General features: G+C 42.0%; 1 non-coding gene across 1 annotated transcript; it reads left to right on the forward strand.

Annotated features, from left to right (window-relative positions):
- The first annotated feature begins 6,801 nt into the window (after positions 1-6,801).
- Positions 6,802-6,872, forward strand: TRNAG-UCC (transfer RNA glycine (anticodon UCC)). The gene has a single exon. It is a non-coding gene; the product is annotated as a tRNA-Gly (tRNA).
- The last annotated feature ends 405 nt before the right edge of the window (positions 6,873-7,277 follow it).

Raw genomic sequence — 7,277 nt, forward strand, 5'->3', positions numbered from 1 at the left:
GGTACAAACATTCATGGGACATTGTGGTTATTATCGTCGATTCATCTACATGTATGCTGTCCTAGCCAGACCATTATATGCTCTTCTTGTAAAGTTTAATTGGACTGATGAGTGTGAGGAATCCTTTGAAAAGTTGAAGCAAGCATTAGTGACTGCACCCATCTTACGGGCACCAGATTGGAACCAAATCTTTCATGTCCATATTGATGCTTCAAACTTTGCAATTGGATGTATTTTGGCTCAATCGGGAGAACATAATAAGGATTTCCCAATCTCATATGCTAGTCGACAGTTGAACAATGCTGAGAAGAATTACACCACAACAGAAAGAGAAGGGTTGTCCATGATATATGCAGTGAAAAAGTTTCGCCATTACCTTTTGGCAAACAAATTCATATTTTTTGTGGACCATCAAGCATTGCTATATTTGGTCAATAAGCCTTGTGCAACTGGAAGGATTGTGAGGTGGTTTATCATCCTTCTTGAGTTTGATTTTGAAGTGGCAGTCCGAAAAGGAACAACTCATCTTCGAGCAGATCATTTGTCTCGAATCACCTCTGGCGAAGCTCCTGTGGGTGTGGATGATGATATGTTAGATTCAACACTTTTTCTTGTTGAGACAGCTCCAAGATGGTCTGAACCCATCTTAGAAATTTTGACAAGTGGGCAGATACAACTAGCGGGTCCTAATGTGGACCTATGGCGACCATTCAAGTTAATCTCAGGGAGATTATATCGTCAAGGTAATGATGGAGTGTTGAGGCTTATACCTAACCCTGATCAATATGTGGAGATCTTGGAATGGGCACATGCGGGTATCGGTGGAATCCATGCATCAGCTACTACTTGTGTGCGACGTATATCTCAGGATGGGCAATGGTGGCCTACCATGCATGCGGATGCTAAAAAATTTGTTCGTAACTGTGCTTCATGTCAAATTCAACAGCCAATTCATAATGTCACATTATTCCAAATTTCAACTACACCAAGTTGGAGTAAGTATATTGTGGACTATCTTCAGCATGGTCATACGGATCAAAAAATTCCTAAATATCAAAAGCGAGCTATTAAAGTTGAAGCGGCAAACTATATGCTGATAGAGGGCCAACTCTACAAGAGGGGCAAGGATGGCAACTTACGCATGTGTGTATGTGAAGCTGACTACTTGAAAATCTTGACTCATGCACATGCAGGTGTCGGGGGTGGACACTTTTCGGGAAATACCACAGCTAAGTTGATTAGGTGGTCTGGGCTTTGGTGGCCAACCTTACAAATGGATGCCGAAGAATATGTGAAACGTTGTGACGATTGTCAAAGGACCAAACCTCCCATCACAAAGGACAATATGAAATTGCGGCCTACGTTAAGCACACGTGCTTTTGCAAAATGGGGTATTGATTTTGTCGGTCCCATTAAACCTCCAGCTCGTCACACGCATGCTGAATATATTATAGTCGCAACTGACTATTTGACCAAATGGGTAGAGGCAAAGGCTACAGTCAAAAATGATGCCAGAACCACAGCCAAGTTCCTGTACAAGTACATGTTTACACGCTATGGCTTACCTATTGAGATCGTTAGTGATCAAGGTGTGCACTTTGTGAATGAGGTCATAGAGTTTTTGCTTCAAGAATTTATGGTAATTCACAAGCGTTCTGCACCCTATCATCCCCAGACCAATGGACAAGCTGAGAGTACTAAGAAGATTCTCTGCACAGCACTAACAAAGATTGTTAAGGGACATAGGACTGATTGGGAGCAAAAGTTGCACTCAGTTCTTTGGGCATATAGGACAGCCTATAAAACATCTGTGGGCACAACCCCATTTGAGCTTGCTTTTGGGCTAGATGCAATTCTTCCCATTGAATTTCTTGTACCTACTCTACAAGTAGCTAAACAATTGGACTGGACTGGTCATGAGCTTTCACAACGCATTGACGAATTGGAAAAGCTTGATGAGACCCGCTTATTGGCGGTAATGGGGATGTATGCTGAGAAGAGGAGACAAAAGCAATGGTATGATAGAAATGTAACAACTGGCCGATTCAAAAAAGGGGACCTTGTGCTCTTGTACACACTTAAGAAGCATAAGAGAAAGCTCAAGAAACATGGCCTAGGACCGTTCGTGATTAATGACCTTACTCCAAGTGGTGCAGTGCGTTTAGAGACACTAGAAGGTGAGCAAATGCCTAACTTCATTAATGGAAGTCGTATCAAAAAATACAATGAACCATTAACTGAAGCCATGCTTCAACAGATGCATGCTGCACAAACACGGAAAGAAGCACTTGACCTACTTAAACGTCAGGCTCAAGAAGAGGCTAAAGCTAGAGTTGCAAAAGCCAAGGAGCGTCACAAAGCTTCTATGTTGGCCCTACAGTTGGCTACTGATGAACCATATGTCGATCCATTCAATATTCAAGTGTGCCTTCATCTTCATGAGACTACCTACTTTATCTCTGCCGTAATTGACTCTGGTGCAGATTATAATGTTCTCTCGTTTGACACATGGAAAGCCTTGGGACAACCAACACTTGTGCAAATTCCTGTTGACTTATGAAGCTTCTCAGGTGAAGATAACCATATAGAGGAAAAATGTGTCATTATGATGTCCATTCAGGATCACCATGACAGTGCCCTTTTATGTGGCAAGTAAGTCCAAGGCAGTAGTAGAGGCTGTCTCGGTCGATCGTGGTTAAGTGCTACCAATTGCTCATTAGATTGGAAGAATAGACAATACAAGTTGCAAATTGATTCGGATTGCATCTTGGGATCTGCTACTCCACGAGCTTTATCGTGTCAAAAGGGTGGTGTTTCTACCTTACACAACCCACTCTCAAAATCTGCTCTTGAAGCTCCAACACAAATGAAGTGGATAATTGATGAGTACTCAAGTGAGGGCCATTGCTGGCATGTTCCAACAACTCTAGTTGCTGCTCAAAGAAGGCCAGGCAAGAAGGAATTATCAATTTGGCTACCCAAAGATGCGTACAAACTTGTACCATCTAGCCTAGTTGCTAAACCTCCTAAAAAGCACATCTTTTCCAAGCCTAAATCTCAGATTGTTACTCGTTGGGTCCCAAAACATGTTCTTAAAGCACAGGGCTATTATGAGGGTGCAACAGCAATTTGGCTTCCAAAATGCCATGGTTTGCTAGGGGTAAAAGAGTGTATCAGAAAGATTCCAAAAGCCACCCTTGGTTTTCCATATCAGTGGGTGCAAAAGAAATCAACACAAACTCTTCAAGATAGGATAGGTGGCTGTGATAGCACCTACAAATCCACTTGTGTTGATCTTCCTAAAACATATATTGAAACACAAGTTGTCCCAATTTCTCCTTGTTACACAATTCCACCATCAACTTGTGTACCTAAGACAAGTCCAAATGAGTCTCATTTGAGCATAGATTCTAGCACTTCAATGCCTAAATCCTCTTATCTTGCTCAAATTCCAAGACAATTGCTAAAATTCCCACCTAAGAAGGACATACCCAAAACCAAAGATAAGGCATTAACACTACAATTGAAGCTCTTTGGTAGATCAGTGTTTGCATAATGTGGTTCCTTATGCCATTAGAAGATGTGTTCTTTTTGAGATAATCTTGTTTTTGATTGGAATTATAATGATGAATATGAGTGTTTCTAAATTTCATTGTTCTACGTCCAGATAACTCCTGATGGATATTTGGCGAGATACATGCCCACCATGCATTGACCCTGATAGTACTCGACCTGATCATCGCGGGGGCTATAGTGCTCCTCCGTTTCAAACTCATTCTAGGTACTTCTATGCTCCCTTAGGTGAAAATTGCTGTGGGCATCACTTTGTCACGTTATTTTATCAACAGCATCACCCATTTCCACATTGTCAAGAGTGTGCACGACTCGTATTAGGAGAAGCTTCACATATTTGTTGGATATGCCGCTCTTACTTTAGACGATATGGCACGGACTTAATGAAACAAATTGTGGGAATTACACCCCAACGCCATAATCTTCTTAATGTGAGAATACCAGAGAGAGGACCAAATCAACGTAGATTACCTGAGGAGGTTCAAGCACAACAATGGAGGGATCCATGCTTAAATGACTTGCAACCACCTATCTTGCAAGCCCTCCTTCCCCAAGCCTCAACATGTCAATATTGGATCAATATGAGTACTTATATTGTGCAGTTCCAAAATCGAAATTGTCTGCTTAGCCTTCCCATAGAACCAATGCCATATTTTAGCGAGGAAGCACTCCTTCCTCTACCACCTTCTCCAGAGGCCGATTTTTGTGAAGGGTTGTCCTTGCATCCTGAGGAAATTGATACCATCTTTCTAGCAGAAGTGGACACGGATCCACCACCAGTGTAAGGGTAAGCTCAGCGACTCCACAATAAGATCGACAAGCCAGGGCACTTTTCTCCCATTGGGTTTTTCCCCTCGGCTATATTCGGTGATTGGCACCAATAGCAACTTTTATTCCTTTCGTTTCTTTTCTTGTTTGTTAATAAACATTTTGCAGAGATCTTGGCTAAACAAGAGCATCAACCATGCCCCAATAGTCCACCTACCGTGCACACAAATTAGGAAGGGGGGAGACATGCTACGCCTACAAAGACCAAGGAGGAGCAATCTGCACAAAATCAGCAATGCATCAATGTAAACGAACAACATCAACAGGCACTACAACAGGTGTATTCAAATCTTAATCTTTTGTTCTTTATGTGCTTTTATCTTTTGGATATATGGTTTGCATGTTCACACAATGTTGGCTGGTTTAAGTTTTTGATTAGTTGTTAAAATATGGTGAGTGAATTCTAGATTCTTAGAGGACTTAGTAGAAGATATTTCTATTTAAAGACAGTGTAAGATATATACCAATGGAGTATGCCAAGTTCTTATGCTTTCAAGGTATATTAGTTATCCCTAGTGGTAGCTACCTCTTAGGTATGAGCTAGGTGAAAGGATTAATAAAAAATTTACGAAAATATACCCTAAAAAATATATACGAGTGAATCAAACATGATGTGTCTACAGCCATGTGGAATGCTTGGTAGGACCTGGGGTTGTCTTCGCACCTTTGGGCCGATGCCTTGGTTTCCATGGGGTGAACACTGACATCTAAAAACTTCAGAAAAAGACCTTCAAGGAATCTATCGCCTTGATAGATGTTGGTACTCTGGGGTACACTATGGGCCCTCGAGACCGATGCCCTCATCTTCATGGGGTACTCCTTATGTCATAAAAGAAAGAAAAGGGTCTGTCGCCCTTGAGATACTTAGCGGCTTTTAGATTCTCTTGGTGGAGGTCTCTTAGCCATTGCTTGGGTCTCATTGGGATGGAACCTTAATCTTTATCACCCTCTACACACACATAAAAAAAAAAGGTCCAATCACCATTGCTCATATTTAGGAGTAGGTTTGCCACTTAGGAATAACTTAAATACTTGTAGGACATTGAGACTACGGTCATAACCTATGGTGTGCAAGCACACTTGTCTTTGCATAGCACTATCTACCACTTAGTCTCACTTTGACTAGTCTTTACTCACCTATTTTAGTACTCTTTAAAACTTTAATCAGCCTTGCACTTGTATGCTCACGTGTGTAATTATCATTGTTGGTTTTTTTTCTTTTTTTCTTTTTTTCTTTTTTTCTTTTTTTCTTTTTTTCTTTTTTTCTTTTTTTCTCTCTTTTCTTTTCTTTTCTTTTTTTCAATAAAAGACTTTACTTGTATCCATTGTTTTTTTGTAGCTCTTGCTACTACCGCGCTCGAGGACGTGCGCAAAATAGGAAGGGGGGAGTGTTGCGTGACGAGTGAAGATCAATGCAAGGATGCAACAAAAAAGACACTTAGGGCTCTTGTAAAGAGTTCCAAGTTATAGATGAATGTGGGAGTGGGCTTGACAATAATCCCACATGGGAACTTTTGAGAGTTTTAGAGTTTTTGTATAAAAAGTGGCTCATTTGAGAGCTAAGGGGACTTTTTGGTCATTTGGTTGAGAGGCTCATAGAGAGAGCTTGCTCCATAGTTCCTTCTCATGTGCTCTCCCAAGGCTCTCCATCTCCATTCTTGCTTCAATCTTGTACTCTCTATTCTCTATGTATTCAATGATATGAGGTTGTGGTCTACACACTTGCTAATCTAGGTGGATTAGGCATTTTTGCATTTTTGTGCATGAAATGATGTGTAGTTGAGGCTTGTGTGATAGCTCTTTGCATGTTCGAAGAGAAGCTAGAGGCCAAACGTAAGGCCTTTGAAGAGAAGCTACAGGCCGAACGTAGGGCGCGAAGCGAAGAGAAGCCACAGGCGTGAAGCGAAGAGGGCCTATAGGCGTGAAGTGAGAAAGACCGTAATACCTTGGAAGAGGGCCATAAGGCCAAATGCTTCTCACTTTTGAGTATGTTCGATGACCTGAAGTGAGAGATTGACGATCTGGGATTGGCCTTGGAACAGGATAGCAAGCCCTCGGTTGACCCGGATTCTGCCATTCGACATGGTTCCTCAGGGAGCTCGCTTCGTAGCCACCATTCGACACGGCAAAGTCCTCAGGTATTGATTTGCCCTTCAGTCGACCAACTGAAAAGCGATAGCGAGCCATCAGAGAGATACGAACGGAAAGTTTTCATCAATAGCATTCCATGAATTATCGTATATGAAATGAATTGAACACGAATGATCCATCACTCGCATTCTACTAGGTGCTTGAGTGGGGCAAAGTTTGCATGGAAGGCCAAGCCCGCGCCTCGGCGGCCGATTCGTATTATAGGAATGATCTCTGTATAACACCCCTCCTTTCGGGAACGAAACTTAGGCGGATATAGATTAACGGTAGATTATCTGCCTTCCAAGCAGAGGATATGGGTTCGATTCCCGTTATCCGCAACTGACAGGTAGGGCAAGGGATGGCTACAGGTCATGGCTACGGGAAAACGGTGCCATTTATTTGAAAAATCTCGTATATAGAACAAACACAAATTAAGCCATGAACCGCAAAATCGTACACAACATGACGTTGGGACGGGTGAGTCTCACACACCCCAGGGTGGAGACGAATTTCTCCAGGGGCCCTATCTCCCAAAAGCTAGCTATACTGGCGGTTGTTGGGGGGCCCACGTGGTTCAAGGTTTAACCATGGTTCAAGGTTTAACCATGGTTCATGGTTTCTTTTTCTTGTCAATTTTACTCTTCCTTTTGGACCAACTAATTTGACTATTCCTTATTCGACTTTTTTGCCAAAAGATGCCACATATAATTCTACTGGTTCCCCAAATTCTCTTAAGATTGCAC

The sequence above is a fragment of the Cibotium barometz genome, chromosome 65, assembly GCF_041138505.1.
Source record: "Cibotium barometz isolate CiBa-2024 chromosome 65, ASM4113850v1, whole genome shotgun sequence".
In the NCBI taxonomy this organism is placed as follows: domain Eukaryota; kingdom Viridiplantae; phylum Streptophyta; class Polypodiopsida; order Cyatheales; family Cibotiaceae; genus Cibotium; species Cibotium barometz.